Source organism: Helianthus annuus, chromosome 17, assembly GCF_002127325.2.
Source record: "Helianthus annuus cultivar XRQ/B chromosome 17, HanXRQr2.0-SUNRISE, whole genome shotgun sequence".
In the NCBI taxonomy this organism is placed as follows: Eukaryota; Viridiplantae; Streptophyta; class Magnoliopsida; order Asterales; family Asteraceae; genus Helianthus; species Helianthus annuus.
Genome location: NC_035449.2, coordinates 8,958,663 through 8,979,741, shown reverse-complemented (window position 1 = coordinate 8,979,741; position 21,079 = coordinate 8,958,663). Strand labels below are relative to the sequence as shown.

Sequence of the window (21,079 nt, the reverse complement as noted above, 5' to 3'; positions counted from 1 at the left end):
CATTCATTTGAACATTTCATCTTTTGAAATATCTAGATTCGCTTCCTTGAAACTCACAATTTCGAAAACGGTGAATTTATTCGGTCATCATTATTGAATTCTTTCAATCATTACAAACACTTTGTAGCATCCAAATAGAGCTGTAACCTGTGTTAAACCCTATTCATGAGTCATTCGTTTGATTTATCATATTCTTGGTACAATTATGTACTCAGATTACAATACACTAAATCCTGTTGTCCAGTACCATTTAAGTAAACGATATTGATTTTCGGATAATCATTAACAAATCATTTTCCATACTTCCATTCACAAATAAAGATCTATCCATTCAGAATCTCCCTCAATTGATCAAAGTAAGTTCATTTCGAATATTGAATCCAATTGTTTCTATAAATCATTTTTAATTTTAAATTTTCATACCCCTCAAAATATCTTTTGATTTCATTCCACGCTACATTATTCCTCTTAATTAAAAGAAGAAACATAACCCCAAGAAAATATCATAGTTCAAATCTCGAGGACGAGATTTTTATTAAGGTGGGGAGGATGTAACAACTCTCACCAAAACTATTATTTCTTATTATATTTTGTCCAATAGGAAACCCTAATTGAGACCCCCAAGTGATACTGCATGACCCCTAAAATTTTCAGAACAATCGGAATCAGGATCAGGGCCCCTAAAACTGTTTTCGATAGAAATTGAATTTTAACAAACCGTCGACTCACCCAAGCTACTGAGACGCGTGGCAACACCATATTAAAAGTGACCTCTCGCGCCACGCGCCAGGACCAGGTTTCCCTGTCGTGACATGCGAGCGCGCCGTTTTTCCAGTATAAATAAAGGAGTTTGGCACTTGATTTCCTGCGTTGGTTCGACGGTAAAATTCAATTCGTACACCCAGATATCGTCGAAATACTACAAAAACCCACATAATCTCGAAATACTGCCGCAATAACAGGGTAATAACTCGATCGCTATTACGATTCATTTTCCGAGCAATCAATATATCCAAAGAATGTCTAAGTGCCGCCCACATTGGGTTATGCTTTGTCGTTTGTCGATAATTCGATAAATGAGTTGAAGCATTATACTTTGTCGTTTGTCGATAATTCGATAAATGAGTTGAAGTATTATACTTTGTCGTTTGTCGTTAATACGATAAATGAGTGGAAGTATTGCACTTTGTCATTTATTGGGAGAATTTGATCTCGTGAGTTATCGTAAAAGCTGTATTGATCATTAACCCGGTTTTTGTGAAATTCGTTAAGGTTTGATTTGGGTTTTACACCAATACGTATTCCATTCTGTTAAACCACCAAAAACACTCCCAACTACACCCTTACAATCAAACAAACTAATTAAATCATCAGAAGATCCAGAATAATAAAGTACATGCTTAATTATCGGGAAAAGTAGAATCAAGAAGTTTGTTAACTCAATCCTGCATGATGATTAGTGAGTTATTCTTCTTTTATAAAACTCTTTTCTCACAGTTTGTGAGTTGTTAACTATTTTACAATACTCCAAATTATTTTTATAATTATAACTTACAGTGATTAAGTTTATGTAATCACCAAATTACAACTGGTATGTGGGGTATTGTGCACAGTATTGTTATTATTGTTTCCTTCACATTAGGTGGGCGAGCCTAATTGTGACATACGTCACTCATTGGGACAGCCAATGGTGATATGACCACAGTCACAGAGCTGGTCTGTGACAAATACCTATTCTTGAAAGTTGGTTGATAATAAACATATGTAAAAACTCTTAATACTGTGAATTATAACAAATGTGTCGTTTTCAGTAAAATGAATGAACTCACTCAGTATTTCCCGCTGACAAAACCTTTTTAAAACGCGTTTCAGGTAATTACAATAGATTGGAGTAAGGATTGGATCCGACACTGAAGGACTTCAAGAAGTGGCTTATTTTCAAATTAAGAAATATTATTTTTATTAAAAGCTACCTTTGTAAAACATGGAATTTATTCCATCTTTTTAAATAAAATCCGGTGTTTCTAAACTCTGATATTTTTCCTAACTCACGGTCCTGATGAAATTTCCGCTGCAATGTTTTTCAAAATAATCACCGGTACCACTGGACTGCTCACGGCACCGATTCCGGCCAGATGGGGTCGGGGGTCGTGACATTCTTGGCATACCATGAGGCTAGAGTCTCGCCTTCTGGTAGCCCTAGTAATGCCGAAACATTCTGAGGCGGTGTTGGGTTCGAAGGTCCTTCTCCATTGTTTCCTGGGGTGACCGTCTGAGTGATGCGGGCGATACTCCCGTGCAGGCCCCCAGTATTGGTTACTTCAACTTCACCAATTTCTTCGATTTGTTGGGCTTGGAAGTTTTGGATTCCTTCACCCAACGCCGTGTTAGAGTTGGCTTCGAAGCCGAACTCTGGAATGATTCCTTGACCAGCCATGATCGAAGGAAGAAAAGATGTCAAAGGCTCAAATAAAAGAAGATGAGGGTGGTTATAGAAAAAACCGGTGGGCGCCAATGAAGAAACACTGAACTAATTATGGGGACTAATCAGTTTGGTTTATGTTTCTACCATGATGGTTAATCTTCCAATGGATATTTGAGCTCCGACTGGATGTCTAATCCTGCAAAACAGAACACCGTTACTCGTTAAGAGGGGAATGTGGGGGTTTCCCTCTTAACCGGGCTCCGGCGTGAGAATAAGCGACTGCTTTGGGAGGATAAATAAGTGTTAGGAGTGAGAGTAGAGGGAATAGAATGTTTAACCTGTGGAATGAGGTCTCTATTTATAGCCGGAGAGGTGTAAGAGGATACGGGCTGATGGGCCTTGGGCCGGAAATGGACAACATAACGGATATGCTCTCTGTCTCACTAGTGTCGACCGTTTAGTGGCTTCTAGAAGTTCTTCGGTGCTGGCGCACCTTGATTGGAGCCACGTGTCATTGTTGTCGGCCCTGCTGCTCTTCTGCCATCAGCAGACAAGTGGAGATCGTGGGACAGATGTCTCCGTCCCCTGATTGGTGCCACGTAGGCGTCCTTACGTACTTCTCGTCAGACGATCGTGGCGCACGATTGACCAGAGCCTGCTGGACGCTCATTGGCTCTTTTCACTGCCACTTGTACCTTGTGTACCACTGGAGGCAGCCTTGCGCTGCCTTCCTATGTGGTTCTTGCTGAGCATCTAACTAACCCGCGCGGGTTAGTATGCCCATGTGCTCTTTTAGTATGCTAAGTGTTGATATCGGAGCTTCTTTGTGGGCGAGACCTCGCGCCACGTAGAGCAGGAAGTGGTGTAGCTCGCGCGAGACTCTTGGTAGGAAGTTTATTAAGATAAGGAGTATGGTCCCACGCGCAACCTTGATGGAGGTTTGCGCGGCTTTTTGGGACCATACCCCTTCATTTTCCGTTTTTTTTTTTCCGTTAAATGTATGATGAATGACAGATTCAGTGCATGAATATAGTTTAACTAGTAATATAACTTTTTTTTTGAAAGGCGAACTTCAATAAAACCAACCAAAGGCGAACTTCTCCAAGTTAGAGAAGAACCGCCCAAAAAAACGTTACATCAAAGAAAAATTAAAATTACACCAATTTCGCCAATCAATTGATCCCTCTTTATGTCTACTCCTATACCAAAGATATCCCAAGGTTTTAACGTCCGCAACAATTTGGGCCACGTTCGAATCTTTCCCGTTAAAGATTTTATTATTCCTCGCCTTCCACATAATCCAACACGCCACGATAATAACTCCATAAATCCTCTCTTTCTTAGCATTTAACTCGGCAAAATACGAGACCAACTTAATCACATCCAAAATCGAGAAGACAAAAAATTGAGGAATTTTACACCATTTTGCTAGCGCATTCCAGACCCCACAAGCCACCCGACAACCGGAGAACAAATGGTCTACTGATTCTTCTATTTCCCCACAGAAAACGCATAAACCATCCCCCACTTGAACATTCCGTCTTTGAAGAGCGCTTTGAGTAGGAAGCCTATCCAAACTCGCCCTCCACATAAAGATATTACATTTATTTGGAATCCATTTACACCAACTATAAACATAACTATCTTCTCTAGGATCATTACCTTTCAACCATTTCCTAGCTTCCTTAACCGAGTAGCCACCCTCCGACCCTTGGTTCCAAACCCATGTGTCTTCATTTCCATTTAGCCACACACTCGAAACCAAACAATGACAAGCTATTAATTCTTCAACTTCAACAACAGTGGTCGGGTATTTATTCCACCTCCATTGAACAATACAATTTTGGTTATCCAAAGCAAATCTATCCGCTACCGAACACCATTTATTTGACTCTAAGCGAAACAATGAGGGAAACAAGCTCTTCAACGATTCGTTTGATATCCAAGGATCAACCCAAAACTTAACTTTTTCGCCATTACCCACAACTCCACGAATCGTACCAAAAAAACTATTACCCTGAATTTTCAATTGATACCCATGCTTCACTAATCTAGACCACGTACCCGGGAAACGGCTACTACAATGAAACATCTCCCATCTTCAATTTGATCCATGAACCGCATCAATAACCTTTCTCCATAACGCCTTGTGCTCTATGCGATATCTCCACAACCATTTCAACACCAAAGCAATGTTACATTCCTCCAACTTGGAAATGCCCAACCCCCCATCTTGATTATCTTTCGTAACCTTGCTCCAGGCAACCCAATGAATTTTATTCTTTCCGTCACCGCCTCCCCAAAGAAATCGCTTCATAATAGACTCAAGCTTATTAATCACCGCGACCGGAGCTTTGTATAAAGAAAAATAATACGTAGGAAGGCTTTCAAGAACCGATTTTATCAGAATAACCCTACCGGCCATGGATAAAACACTAGCTTTCCATCTCGATAACCTTTTGTTAAAAACTTCGACTACCGGTTCCCAATTAGAGATTCGGTTCATATTGGCCCCCACAAGAATACCCAAATATTTAAACGGAGTAGTTCCCAGTTTACAACCCAAACCGCCAGCAAATAAATTAACCTCCTCCATACCCTTGCCAATACCAAATAAACACGATTTACTCAAGTTGATACGAAGGCCAGAACATAAGTGAAATATACGAAAGATCCTCTTCAAAGCTCGAAAGTTAAACTCCGACCATTCTCCCATAACCATCGTGTCATCAGCATAAAGAAGATGCATAAAGAAGATGAGAAATAATTGGACCACCATTCGGCAAAGTCACACCATCAAACATACCATGATCGCATGCTTTCCTAATCATACAAGATAAACCCTCCATAACAATAAGAAATAAAAAAGGCGAAAGAGGGTCACCTTGACGCACGCCTTTACCGCAACCAAACTCAAACGTAGGGGATCCATTAACCAAAACAGAAGACCGTGCTGACATTAAAACTCCTTTAATCCACCTGCACCAAACCTCCGGAAATTTCATTTGTCGCAAAATCGATAACAAAAACTCCCAGTGAACATTGTCATAAGCTTTTTCGAAATTGATTTTGAACATGAAAAACTCTTTCCCCATCTTTTTCGCCCACGAGAAAACTTCACTAATAATTAAGGGACCATCAAGAATATATCTCCCCGAAAGGAAAGCTAATTGAGTCTCATAAATAACCTTACCCATCACCTTTTTAATCCGATTAGCAAGAACCTTCGATATTACCTTGCTAATAACACCAATAAGAGTTATCGGACGATATTCACCAAGATTGATCGGATCATTTACTTTAGGAATCAAAGTAATAAATGCCGACCCGACACCCCGGTTGACCGTACCAGTAGCAAAAAAATTTTGCATAATCTTAACAAAATCCTCTGCAAATAACGACCAAAATCGCTTCACGGCTCCTAAATTTTCGGAGCAAACCCTACGAGCAAACTGGTAACTTCTTATGCAATATTATATACTAGTAATATAAATATAAACTAGTAATATAATTGCTAGCGTACGTTCTTGAAATTATAAATTGTGATTTATGAGAAAACATCACAGTTCACTTTCGTAAAATATAATATGCAATACCATATAAAAAATTATATTTAGAATAGTTTAATTACTCAAATTTCTCTCATTTAACCTAGAAATATATTTGTGATTTGACCAAAAGAACAGCGACACGTGTTTTATGACGGTTAAAAACCATAAAGACAACTACCGATACAGGCGATACTAGCCTTGATGATGTTAATATCAGTATTGATGTTGTTCGGTTGGTTTCAGTTCATTACGTTATCGGAAGTCGGTATAATTTACGATACCAAACAAATCTTTACAATGGTTGAACTGCACAAAAATAGTATCACGTAACCCAAAAAATATTTTTGTTTTTACATTTGCTGAAAACCAAAAAACTAAATACCGATACCGCTTCCGAAAATACTAATATTGGTGCCAACGTTTTAAGTTGATATCGGTTCACTTCATCACGACACCGATATTCACTACAACTTACGATAAAATATACTCTCTTTTGAGTATAACTTCGTCTTTATCAAAATTTTGATAAAAATATTTAATGAATGAAAGTTACTAAAGAAAAATCAAATTGTTAGAAAATTAAATGAACTAGTGGTATGAAAACCGACGCGTTACGCCGGTGCTTCATCTCGTTATGTTACAGTACCGACGCTCGTTATAACAACCGAAAAAGAAAAAAACAAATAAATAAAATCGTGATATGACCAAAAGAATAGCTAAAGTTTGGTTTTAGGTATTAACCAAAATTAAACAAACCAAACCAAAAACCAAAAACCATCAATCTTACCGAATAAACCAAACCGATTAACCAAAAAATGATTGGTTAATAAAATGAAGTAATCGATGACTGGGTTTCAATTGAGGATTACAACCGAACCAACCAAACAATGCACATACTAGCAGTGTCTGTGTTTCCCACTATATCACGTTGACACCCTTCTGATATTTTATTATATATGAGAAAATTATGTTTTACTTGAGTTCCTCGTCAAACAATTCAACATATGACCAAATCAAAAGTAGATAAATGATATAACATCCTAACTAGAATTAGGTCACAATGACCAATATTTATACTATATAATAAGAAATCAATTTTGGGATACTTGTTAATATTAGAGCATCTCTTATAGATAATTATTATTTTAATTTAATCTTTTCTAATTAATTATAAATAATCCTTCTACTAAATATTATTTAGTTTAATATCTTATGGATAATTATTATTAAATTTAATCTTCTTATTTAGACTAAATTATGATTTTGGCCCCTGTGGTTATATCACTTTTACCCTTTTAGCTTAAAAAAGAATTTTTTTAACATCTGAGCCCCCCAACGTCTTCTTTTCTAACCATTTTGGCCCCTAACACTAACCCCCATCCATTAAATGTTATTTTTAACATCTGAGCCCCCGACGTCTTCTTTTTTAACCCTTTTGGCCCCTAACACTAAACCCATCCATTAAATGTTAGGGGCCAAGAGGGTTAGAAAAAAAAACGTTAGGGGCTAAAAAGGTTAGAAAAAAGACGTTGGGGGTTTAGATGTTAAAAAATTATTTTTTGGGCTAAAAGGGTAAAAGTGATATAACCATGGGGGCCAAGATCGTAATTTACTCTATTATTTATTTGAATTAATTATTACTTTTATATTTATCTATTTACTTAAAATTCAAACTTAATATCTAATTTGATCTTAACTATATATTTGAACATTTTGTTTAGTTTGGTATCAAACAGGTTTTACGAAACTTAAAATAAAATTAAGTAATATTATTTATCATTTATACATTTACGTAGTTTTAAATAAATGGTTAAATTTATTGAGACTTCGTTAACAAATTTTACAACAACAGAATAATCTATTTTTATCACGAAAACCAAACTTTGTGTAAATATATTAAATATTTTTATTTTCACTCTACAAAATTTTGTAATACATGAGGTTTTTTAAGATATAACTTTTTATTATTTGATGTATAAAATTATATTTATTCAATATAACTTTTTATTATTTAATATATAGAATTATATTTATTCAACCGTTGTAATAAAGAAAGTTTTAAAGATATATTGTTTTATTATTTAGTATATAAAATTTATTTATTCAACCCGTGTAATACACGGGGTTATAACCTAGTATTAAATATGGCATTTAAATTTTGTGAGTTATTGATGAAAATTTATCGGGTAACATCAAAAGTATTTAGCACGTTAGACCATGTGTAGTGGTAACAATTTATAATGCCCCCACCATGGGGCATTATCTGACATGTGGCATCCTAGTCACACTTGGGCATTATAGCAAAAGTGGTGTAGTGGGCATAATGCCCTATAATGCCCCTACCAATCATTAAAAAAAAAAAAGAAAAAAAAAAAAACATAGTATTTTCTCATTGGCTAGTCAAACCCATTCAAACCTTCCACAATTGATATTAGGCGTTTTCATTAAAACGCCAAACCATTTTTTTCCCCTATAATGCCCTATAATGTCCTATGTAATGGTGAAGAGGACGTTTTTTTTGCCCTATAATGCCCCATAATGCCCCACTACACATAATCACAATAAGACCAAGCGTAATGGGGCGTTTTTTTTAAAAAAAATTGCCCGAAAACGCCCAACCCCCCATTACAGGGGGCGTTTTACGGCGTTATTTTCGAAAAAAATCCCGTTCGGCGTTTAAATTATAACGCTTAAAAATGTGGGGGCCACCATATTCGACCGTTTTCAAACGGTAACTTTCTTTTATTTTTTTTTTAATTTAAAATAATCCCCACTATATATATTTACCCCACATTCACATCATTTTTTATACAAAAACTCACTATCTCTCCCACTTTCTTCCAACTTTTATAAAAAAAAACCCACTTTCTTCTAATTTTTATACAATCATGCATTCATTCCGCCCTCCTTTTGGTGTCCCCGGTAGACCCGCAAACCCGAACACAACCCAACCGCAAACCCCATACAACCTTCAAGACATGGACCCGAGCTTTTTAACTTACGCGGCTTACTTGAGTGGCGCCCCTCCGTTTGTTCCTCCCACTTTCGGCTATGGTCAAGCCGGCGGGTCTCAACCGTCACAACCCGAAGCCGAACCCGATGTGGAAGTCGTACCGGAGACGCAACCCGAACCGGTGCAAGAAACATCAAAACGCGGCAAAAGGTCGCATAAGAAGAAGGATAAGGACGCACCGCGGCGTACAAAAAATATAATCAAATGGACGAAGGAAGAGGAATACGCGTTGACTCGGGCGTATGTCGACATTTCGGAGGACGAAGAGACCGGTAACTATTTTATATAAATATTATTTTACTTATTTTGTTAATTTATTTTTTAACAAACAACTTATTTTTTTTTTTTTTAGCAAACTTTCAAACGGGCCCGGTTTTTTGGGATAGGGTTCGTGCACTCTTCTTTAGCACGTGGGGTCAAGGCAAACATCGTGACAAAGACTCCATTTCTAGCAAATGGACCGACATCAACAACAAGTGTCATGGGTTCCAAGAAGTCTTCCAACGTAACTACGATAATCGGCCGAGCGGTGAAGGTGACGTGGGGGTTTTAACGAAGAGTTTGGAGGAGTTCGAGAGGACAAAAGGCCCTTTCACGTACTACAAGTGTTGGGAGCTACTTCGAAAAAGTCCAAAGTGGGCGGTAGTTAATCCAATGACGTCTAGTAGTAGACGTCGGGCTAAAAGGTCAAAAACATCATCCTCCGTTGACCCGTCAACTCCGACATCGGATGCCCGCAATGTTGATTTAAATGAGGCGGTGGACGAGGGCATTCAAGAAGAGTTGGTCCGACCCACCGGTAGAAGAAAGGGAACCGGGAAAAAAACGGTCGAGTCGTCTTCCGATCTCGAGTTAAAGGATGATTTCGAGAAGATGAACCGTCGTCTCCAAGACATTCGCGACCTCGGCCACCAACGTTATGAGATTATGAAGGAACGAGTGGCCGAAACAAAAAAATTTAACGAGATGCAAGAGGCGAGGCAAATGGAAAAGGACATCGAGTTTTTGTCCAAACCTATCGACCACCTACAAGGCGATGCGTTGATCCTTGCGCAAATGCGTCGGCAAAAAATTAAAGAAAAATATGGACTCTAGATCATGTTATTTTTTTTTTGTTTTTTTTTTATTTTTTTCAGCTTTTTTTCTGTTTTTTTTTTATTTTCGGTTTTTTTTTCAGTTTTTTTTTTATTTTTTTTCAAGTAATGTAATTTTATTTTTAAATTAATGAAGTTTTTTTTATGTTTTAAATAAAAAAAAAAATAATTGGGAAATGATTGTAAAATGATTGAATGGGGCATTATGGGGCATTATACCCACTACACCACTTTTGCTATAATGCCCCCTTGCTGACTAGGACGCCACGTGTCGTATAATGCCCCATGGTAGGGGCATTATAAGCTTTTACCACTACACATGGTCTAATAACCTACCATGTCAAAAATATTAAATATTTAAAAAAAAAATGCGTCTCTCCTAAAGTGTTTTAAGTCCAAAGAAATACATTTAGTTTAAATGTATGTAAAATTCAAAGCGAAATGACAAAGAAATACATTTAGTTTATATGTATACTAGTGGGAAAGTCCGCGCATTGCGGCGGGTCTCCCGACTAATATTAGATTCGATTCAATTATTATATCTATTACGAACTACAACCCATTCCGTGTTTCTAACATTTTATTCCATTCAACAAAAAATAGTCGTAGAACCTATAAGGTCACAAACATACAAAGAAAGTCCATAATTATTAATAAAACTACATAATAAAAATACCAAAACGTCAAGATGAAACCAACAGTATGACCTGAAATGATGCAATGACAACAACACCAATCAGTGGGTTTCATCCAATTGTACTAAAGATCAAGAAAAAAATACTTAAGCTTGTTAGTTGCATGAAATTAAAATACACACACACAAAAAACCAATAGAAATGGTACACGAAACTCAGTTTCAGCACTGACTTCACCGGCAAGCGGCCTAATTGTGGCGTTCTGATCAAGTGTAGTTGTGACTATGAGGCGAGATCCGTGACAATAGAGTAAATCGAAAACAACGAACCGAAATCTAGGGTAGATTGAAGAGGGTACGGTTTGGTAGGCAGGAAGTGATGGGGAACAAATGATTTCTAAAGACAGTTTTCTTTGTTCGTTCACGAATAAGTTGTGGTGGCCTCATGACCGTTCCCTTCTGTCTCCAGCAACCTCAGGGTTGTTATCACGAAGAATTTAGAAGACTCGACTCAGAAGCTTAATTACAAAATTTAGCAACAATTCATATAACAACAATAAACTATGAATTTAACTTTGCTTTGGCTCCTAATATTTGTTCCTTCCCATGGAAGTTTTTGTTGTTGCAAGACAATTCCTTTTGCTTCTTCATCTTCACCAATACGATCTAGGAAACAAAAAAGAATTTAAAATAAAATCCCCATTCATCCAAGGAAAAAAAAAATACTGTAGAGAATAACAAATTTGTTAAAAAAACTACTTACAATTGACATCTTGAATAATGTCCTTTTTAGTTTGAGCAAATGGTGCAAGTTGCATCATGGTACTACCTCTGTTGTCAAAGCGCCTAGGCGCACACAAGGCGCGTAGACCGAGCCTGGAGTCTAGGCGCTTAAAAACCGGGGGCTTTTTTTAGATTTGGCGCTTCATTTGATTGTGCTTGAACTTTATTTTCTTACTTCACTTGTCTGCGCAAGAACCTATAATAAATTTAACTACAAAATTAATATTAAAATAAGTAATTTGTATTTCAACAACTTCTTTCTAAAACAACTCATATAATCGTATTTTTAACAGCCTTTTAAGCCTAATTTGAAGGTATGAATAAAGTATTACAGAGAGAGCGTTATTTTGACTTCAACACGTGGTTGGGAGAGAAGGGCATTTCTCCATATTGACTCCAACACTGGACATGGTATTATGGTATACATTCTGATATGGTATACAGTTTCATCTTCTAACCATTATTTCCAAATTGGAGGAGTTAATTAAATCCTAACATGTATGTATGTACCAAATGAAGGAAAGAATAATGACAAAAGTTTAGGCTACCTGTTTGTACATATGTGCATACATTATCGAATTAAACTTCAATTTGATAACAGATTCAAATCTGCATCACCAAGAGAGAGAGAGAGAGAGAGAGACGAAGGGTCCGCGATTTCTGTGAGTAATCAGGTCAGGTCGTGATGTTGAAATGGAGAAGGAAATTAGGGATCGAACAAATTATACCTGTAGTTCTTTTGTACGAACAACATTTAGGTACCCCTTTTCAGCTTCTTGTTCAACTTTTTCTTCATTCCATCATCAATAAATCTCTGATTGGCTTCTTATTTAAATAGATTTGTGTGAGTATGGCGAATGGTTTAGAAATATATTGGCACTGATTGACTAAAAGAGATATTGTAAATGAGTTCTAGATATTACTCTTCCACTTAACCCATGGGCAATAACGACGTGATCAGCCAAGCATTCCTCCATTCTTTTCGGTTCTAATTCATAAACAAATTGTTACTCTCAAGCTATATGCAATTTGTAGTTGTAAAAACAATAAACAAATTCATTAAAACAGATTATGAACAATCGAAATTAGAGGACAGATCAATGTTTGATTAGCATATTTTCTCTAGGGTTCTTTCGTTACGACATGCAGCATTTTTTTCTAAGACGTAATCTAGAAATATGAAGCCTCAATCTTTAAACCCATACCTTATTGATATGTGCTCTAGTCACACAGTTCACAGAAGCATATTATTTCTTACTTTTATTTGTTAGTTAGTTTCCTATTTTTATGTTTTTATTGTTTAGTGGTTTCCTTTAATTAAGGGAGATAGTGGGTGGAAAGGTATTCCCATGATCAACCATATCCACGTACTGCTACAAGCATTTTGTAATTCTATTTAAGTAGTGCTTTTCCATTAATGAAATTATGAATGAAAAATATTAAGTCTCAAAATTCTCTCTAGATTTCATCTTGCTTCTTTGCTATTTTCTTTTGAGCTTAATCCACTCACCGGATCATCTATCACAAACCAATTTGGTTCATATCACTTAACTTAAACTTGTACAAAGGAAAGCAAACAACAACATACCTGGATGTTGCCTTTAATTTCGTCTTGGCTTGATTTTCTGATCTGCGAGCGTGATTTGAATCAATGATTTGTGCCTGATATCAATGATGACTTGTTAATACAGGGGATTGCTAAAAACGGACGCGCCATTGAAGCAAAAACGATTGGATTGCATAAATTGATGATCGCATTTGATAGAGAATGGCTGAATTGCTCCATGAAATGGAAGGAAACACTGAAGAATCATGAAGAATCACTAAAACCTCATTGAATGGGGGGCAAATATGGGAGCAGAGATGAAAATTGGGGAAATTAGACATGATTTTGATATGGCGTCTTAAAAATAGTGGGGGAAATTACAATTTTAGACATTTGAAATGCTTTATATACTATTATAGATTATAGATTATAGAGATGAAAATTGGGGAAATTAGACATGATTTTGATATGGCGTCTTAAAAATAGTGGGGGAAATTACAATTTTAGACATTTGAAATGCTTTATATACTATTATAGATTATAGATTATAGATATTGGTATTGTTGAGCGTCAAAAAGGTGACCATCATGATTCATAACCATCGGCTTTGTTGTTGTCATCAATGTCATCATGTCATCATCATCTTCGCCGTCGTTGGCATCCTAAGTTGATCTTGCAAACTCAGCATTGGCATCCTGAGCTGGCACCGGTTTCTTGTGCTTCCCCACTTTCCTTATAAAGCTTTTGACCATTCATTCTTGTTGTCCTTTGTCTACAATATCATTCAAGTGACTTAACCAAATCTGAAGTTAAGTAATCAAATAGTTACGTCCAAGTACATGCTTAATTTTTTTTAAATGTCAGATAAATGCACATAACTTTCGGCTTCTTCTTCTCTCCTTTTCGCAACAATTTCTTTGTTGGGAGGATATTCTAGCAAACTTGAAGGATCACAAGCAAGTGGCTTTGTTGTAAAAACTGCTGAAAGGAAAATTAAATGTTACGTAACTCATCAGACCACACAAAAAAAAAAACTCTACACATTAGATTCAGTATTTAAAAAATGAGAATTACCTCACTCTTCAAAACAAGTGTTGCGGTTCCTCTTTCTTCAGGATCTATTGCAAGTAAAATTTGCATTAGCCAAATAGCAGCTCAAGGAAAACCTTTAAAGATTTCTAAAATGCGTCTTTATAAGGCTGGACGGGTTTGTACGCTGTTGAGTGAAGTAATTTTGACTTTATCCAGTAACTATCAGTTACGATGAACCACAAAGCTTAAATTCTATGCAGTTGCTCAACCTACAAGATACAATAGAATGGGTAATTTAAACTCTATCTGGAACAAGAAACAGGTCTAACAGTTAAAGTATATAGAATCTCCTTGTTTATTCTTCATGATTTTATCATAATATAAAAATAATCATGGTGTAGTGTAGTATAACTTTTTTAACTGGATTCATATTTTGCTAGCTAGTGTAAACTGTAAACACAACCTTGACATACTTCTCACCCTCACCAAACCACAGTGACCAAGAGATAATGGACAAAAGAAGTGAGCAAAAACTTTAATAAAGAAGGAACTTAAACAGAGATGGTTAGATAACGGGTCAAAATGGGTTCAAGTTAAGAAGGGTCCTTTTCAACACGGGTCAAACGTCCTTGGTACGCTAAGCCCGCACTCTTTCTAGTTTATTTCTTAGAAAACAATCTAAATAATAGAGGTGTTCGACTGTGTACTTTAGCTAAAAAATGGATAGCCAAATAATGACAATTCCTAGAAGTCTTATAACTTATTTTAGCACATAAAGCGCAGAGATTTTGAACCTAAATGATCAGAATTCACAGCTGCATTAACACTCATTTTAGCAAATAGGAGTGCTGAATTTTGGAACCCAAATGATCCAAATTCACAGCTGCATTTATAGTCTTTTTAGCATATAAAAGTGCTGAATTTTGGAACCCAAATGGTCCGAATTCACAGCTGCGTTTATGCTCTTTTTAGCATATAAAAGTGCTGAATTTCCGAGCCCAAATGATCCAAATTCGCAGCTGCGTTTATGCTCATATTGGCACATAAAAGTGCTGAAATTTTAATATGTGTTTAAACTCATTTTAGCACATAAAAGTGTTGAAGTTTTCAACCCAAATTTCATAAACTTAGGAAAGGATAATAGCAACACTCACTGACATAAATGAAGTAATTAAAGATGCACTTACATTGTACCTTGTTATTTTATTAATCTTGATTTCTTGATGATCTCTTCCACTATGATGTCATCCACATTTGTCGTTATGGTTTAAGATTTCTATGAATGAAAGTGAATTTGATCCTATAGTCGTCTTCTTTGTTCGATAAATGCGCAGTGGTTTATCCTTTCAACATAAATACATGTCAATTTAACTCTTTAACATTTTCATTAGAGTTCATATTGCCTCTCCTTTTTACCCATTTACAAGAGTTCATATTCCCTCACCTTATGTTATACCCATCCCTCACCATCTACCCTTTTTTTTATTTTGAAAAAAAAAATAAATAGAGAGAGAAAGAGAAAGAAGAGATAGAGACACACGGTGACACGGGGAGCCGGGGATGGAGGCGACAGAGAGCTTGAAACCCAGCGGGATCAAGGATAATCCCTGGGGTATAACACCCAGCCTAATAGATACAATAATGTAACAACGAACAACACATCTGAAAATAGAACTATGTAAATTACCTTAACACCAGCCTTCACACAGAGTTGGACAACATCTTTCACACCTGGCCGACAAGGATCCTACAATGCAAACCATTAAATTAAAAAAAAAATGATTCTGTGCAGATAGCTTAACAACAAACATTAAGAAAATGATCAAGTGGCACAAGCATCAAATGGTTACATAGACATACCTTTAAACCAACTATTGCAAAATTGACACAAAATATCAGCTACAACAACCAATAGATAAACTATTTCAACTACAAAGACACAAGAATACAAGAATACGGTCTATTTATCATAATATGCTCGAAATAAATCGAATAGATGAAGTGTGTAGATCCAATCAAATAAAGCATGTAGGGTGGGGAATTTTGCCCTATTGTTTACCATATCTCGAATTACAAACAAAACCTACCAAAAAAAACCCTAAATCATCAGTTCATCATCACACCCAAATGACAGGGACGAACGACAGAAGAGAAGAGCGAACCTGATAGTTGGGAAATCGAGCAGGAACTTTGTGGCTGATTTCATTAATCCTCTTCTTAATTTGGGGTAGCTGGAAACGGATGTGGAAATTGAAGGAGGGACGGTTGAATTGCGCAAAATGAACGGATGTGGAGATTGAAGGAGGGACGGTTGAATTTCACAAAATGATAATGACATTGAATGCTTCGCAACTGATGAATGGGAGTGCAGGGGTAGAGCAGGGGTAGAGATGGAACAAAATGATAAAAAATTGGGTATTTTAACTTGCCTTTTCATGTGTCATCTTAAAAATTCATAGAAATTTACCACTGGGTACATGGATATATATATTTAGATATTTAGATAGATAGATTATAGATAAAATTGCAGCGAAATGACCAAAAAATTGCAGCGAAATGACCAAAACGTTGCAAGAAATATAAACTGGAAAAACCGACTCAACCCAACATTGTGTCACCAACCTCATTATTGACATGGTCTTCTTTTTTTATCAAATTAACAGTTAAATAAATACATACATATACGAATAACAAATACAATTCGGGTTGTCCACGGTCTGGTTATTTGTATGATAACCAAAAGATACAACTAAAAGAAAAACGAAAAACTACGCCGTACATGTGTGGCTGACGTACCGGCATGCGTATCAGACGTCCCAGCATGCGTGCCTGACGGGTCTGCACAGAGTCGTCCTCGAAAACTCTTGAAAGAATTTAGTTCTCGGACGACGAAAAGAATTTGGCCCATAATTATGGCTAAGGGTAAATGAATTACAAAAATAAAAACTTAGAGATGGAGGAAAGACTCAAACTTGAGACCCTTACATTATTTTGAGATGGTTTTTGCCACTAATCACCAATACTTTTTTGCATAATAAACGGATAAATATACTAAATATATAATTTAATAAATATATACAAGCTTATAAAGACTTTTCGGGCCCTTTGAGATTTTGGGCCTCGGGTGTTGCAACCCTCATCCCCTAACAACCCGGGAAAGGGCGGTCGCGGCCAGTTTTGGTGGTATCTAGATATTTATCAATTTGGCAGCGGAAATTTCATCAGGATCGTAGTTAGAAAATATTTTATCAGAGTAAAATACCACTTTTTCATAATATTAAACATGTGGGAAAAATCCCAAGTTTTAAGTACACACATTTTCATAGGGGTAAACCCTATTTTATTTAAGGGGAAATGGACTGTATCACCCTAAACTATGCAAAATTGGCCAATACCACGCCCAACTTTCAAGTTGGCTCCCACCACCCTCTACTCGACAACTTGGTGTCACTGTCACCCCTTCGTTAAAAAAACACTAACTGAGTTAGTTTTTTAAGCCTATGTGGCATGCAGATGATGACTTGGAAGCATACGTGGCATGCAGATGATAATTCAGTTAGGTTTTTAATCCTACGTGTCATGGGGATGATGAGGTGGACAACCTACGTGGACTCACCCCCTTAACATCTCTGTAAACATGATAAAAACCTAATTCAACACAAACACATATTCCTTCACTTCGTCTTTATCGATTCACAAACTGCAAATCTACTTCTTTTTCAACTGAATTCAGATCTGAAATGATGCTCGGTTCATGATGTTTCGAAAATGATTCAAAGTTTTAATTCTTTTTAGTACATTAAACAATCTATGAACAAACTGAAATCGAATCGAAATGTATCCAGTTATATCAAAACTTGTTTAAACATATCAACAAACAATCGAAATACTTCTGAACTGTCGGAAACAGATTATCAAAACAACGACACACGATTTTCTACAACTCTAGTTCAGATCTGATTTTTTTCGTCAACTGTTCTCTCAATCAAACAAGAATTAGTTCAGATCTGAACTCAAACATGATGCTCAAATAATTTGTAATTCAATTCAAATCTATAGGTGTGATGAGTTATGAACAAAATACTCAGATTTCAATCAATTCAAATCTCCGATTGATTTTGCTCTGCAACAACCTCCGGCGACCACTCCCACCTCGAGCCGCTGCAACAACATCCAACCTTCACACCTGTAACCGTCACCATTGAAAATCCTCCATCCTTCACATCTAAATCCCAATTAAATTATTCTTGTCAACCCAAAAGAAGCCCCAAAAATTGAGTCAGATCTATATGATAAGACAGAAGGTTAAAAGCTCCATCCAACACAAAAAAACACCACAGCTGGGGACTGGTGGCGGTGGTGCTCCTGTGGCAGCCGGAGTTGCAGGTGGGGGGATGTTGTCGTTGCCGTCTCCATCAAGGTAGAGAGAGAATGAGAGTTAGAGAGAGTAGGTTTTATAAAGGACTGTATTACCTCATCCACGGCGGCGTCGATGGATGGTGGAATCGCCGCCATTGATGAAGGATTGGAGGATTAGGGTTTAGCGGCGTGGAAGATGATACAAAACTACAGAAAGTTTTGAATTTTGATCAAGTATAAATGAGTTGTAAGGGGTGAGTCCACGTAGGCATGTCAGGTCACAACTCTTTTGCCACGTAGGATTAAAAATCTAACTTAGTTAGTGTTTTTTTTAACGAAGGGGTGACAGTGACACCAACTTGTCGAGTAGAGGGTGGTGGGAGCCAACTTGAAAGTTGGGCGTGGTATTGGCCAATTTTGCATAGTTTAGGGTGATACAGTCCATTTCCCCTTTATTTAATAAAAACATCTCTTTATTTTAGATAACTTTATAGTCACTTTTCCAAGCCTTCAGTGTTGTCCAGCTGGCTTCTATTTGGCTTTCACATTTCGTTACCTGAAACGCGTTTAAAAACATTTTGTCAGTGGGAAATACTAGTGAGTGAATCTCAGTTAATCAAGTTTAGTAAAACCATTGTACAGTATTGAGGGCGGTCGCGCAATTACATTTGTTTCCATCTATTCAATTAACACCCACAGTACTGTCAACCCGACTTGTGGTCATGTTACTCCTCGCAAGGTAGTAACAAATTTTGTATACAAAACCCCAACATACCGACGATAATTGTAGAATACAAATACTCAATAACTGTTTAATATATTGTTAATTGTGTGAGGTTTTGTAAAAAATCACTTTGCAAAAAGGAGATTACTCACATTGCTGTCTTAGGTTTTCCTTTAGGGTTTCCTGGTAATTATCTATTAAATACACAAATGCACATGCATTAGTATAATAACCCAATATTTACATTAGTAATACCCTCCCCGAGACGGTATTCCAACGACTACATCGGGCAAAACCTCGACAGCCGTTACGGAACCCTGGATCAATCGGGCAACGTATATAATACATAACCGGGGTTATGATACTTACAACGGAGCAGAACTTCGTTATTTAGGGGGGGTATTATACCCGGAGATTATGCCTATTATGCAGAAATTTTGAGAGAGAAAAAGAAATTGAGTGAGTTCGACTAAAGACTGAAGGCCTCTATTTATAGGCGACCTTTCGCCTTCCCTCGCGACCCTCGTAAAACGTAGCCAAGGGCTACGCGGCCCGCGTAATAGGCTGGGTAGGCCCTAGCCTGGCCCAGTCATCGAACTAGCTTTGCCACGAGCCCGACACGTGGCGGCATCGAGTTAAGCCTGGTGGCCTATCTGTCGCGGCCCGCGTTGTGACATCTCGTATTTTCAATCTTTCCATTTTTGGTAAGTCTACTTGTACTTTCTATTTTTGTAAGTTGTACCCTTGTGGTATTTGATTCTATTCTAAAATTGTACACGAGACTTGAAATCATCATGAAAGTGCGTGATTTTATCCATATTCGTGTTTGAATGCTATGTATTGTTGAAACTATGTTAAGCACGTAAAAACAGGGAAATTACATCTAACTCTTAAATTCATCGTTGCCAAGAGATTACCCTAAACCGTACAAAAATTGGGAATTTATACGTTAATTCGGTGAAAATATCAAAATTTGGGTTAAAATGGTTTTTATACTATTTTATTAATATTTTAAATAAATAAATTAATAATTAGAATTAAACAAATAAGTATTTTTATTAAAATCTTATTAATTTTTGATGTTTTGGTTAGTTAAACTAACCTGGTTAGCGAAATCTTGGTTAAATCAGCTAACCAGGTTAATTTTACTAAAGGGCAGCACTAACTGAGTTAGGAAACTCAGTTAGTAACTAACCCAGTTAGTTGTTATTTAAAAAAAAAAAAAAAGAAGGGGTTTTATGCGCATGAACCGGTTCGAACTCGCCACCTCTTGTTCAACAAACGACACACTAACCGCTCGGCCGGGAATGCCACATCCAACAAGCATTGAACCCGTAATTCATTTATCGTCATATTAAATGCTCGAATTCAAAACAAAGAACCCGCCAACAACTGTTTATCTTCTCCGACTGTATAAATGACCGGACCCGACCTTCCATCTTCGTAACCGACGTCTGTAACTCCCTTATAATACCGACTAACTTCATCATTTTCGTTCTTTCACACCTCCATCAAACCGCAACTCGAAACCGACTTCCGAAACAAACCCGAACCCGAACTCGACTCGTTTTCATCCACCACCTTCACCGCCGGAGAACCTCCGACCACCATCATGTCGCCGGAACTGCACCATCACCGGAGCTCTCCACCGTCGACCCACCTTGTCGCCGTCCAGTCGCCGGTAACCGATTCGATTTCGTTTTCTTTTCCGTTTCTGTTTATATGCATGCAATCGGATTGTTTTTATTATTATTATTATTATTATTATTATTATTATTATTATTATTATTATTATTATTATTATTATTATTAATTATTATTATTATTATTATTATTATTAATTAGTAATATTAATAGATTATAATCTTAATTTATGCATTTAGTTAACTAAATCAGAAATATTATTTATTACCTAAAT

At 36.7% G+C, this 21,079-nt stretch overlaps 1 long non-coding RNA gene across 13 annotated transcripts; it reads right to left on the bottom strand.

Moving 5' to 3' along the window:
• Nucleotides 1–10,712: 10,712 nt before the first annotated feature.
• LOC110922043 lies at nucleotides 10,713–16,563 on the bottom strand. 13 transcript variants are annotated; one of them, XR_002582814.2, is made up of 11 exons: nucleotides 16,241–16,559; nucleotides 15,939–16,161; nucleotides 15,766–15,825; nucleotides 15,273–15,421; nucleotides 14,121–14,347; nucleotides 13,089–14,024; nucleotides 12,424–12,488; nucleotides 12,229–12,322; nucleotides 12,049–12,160; nucleotides 11,481–11,696; nucleotides 10,713–11,383 (listed from the first exon to the last, which is right to left on the bottom strand). It is a non-coding gene; the product is annotated as an uncharacterized LOC110922043 (long non-coding RNA). The 13 variants fall into 13 exon arrangements; XR_004886122.1 differs by having other exon boundaries at nucleotides 15,273–15,825; nucleotides 16,241–16,563; XR_004886121.1 differs by lacking the exon at nucleotides 15,939–16,161 and having other exon boundaries at nucleotides 13,089–14,027; nucleotides 14,121–14,164; nucleotides 14,262–14,347; nucleotides 15,273–15,825; nucleotides 16,241–16,558.
• Between the last annotated feature and the right edge of the window lie 4,516 nt (nucleotides 16,564–21,079).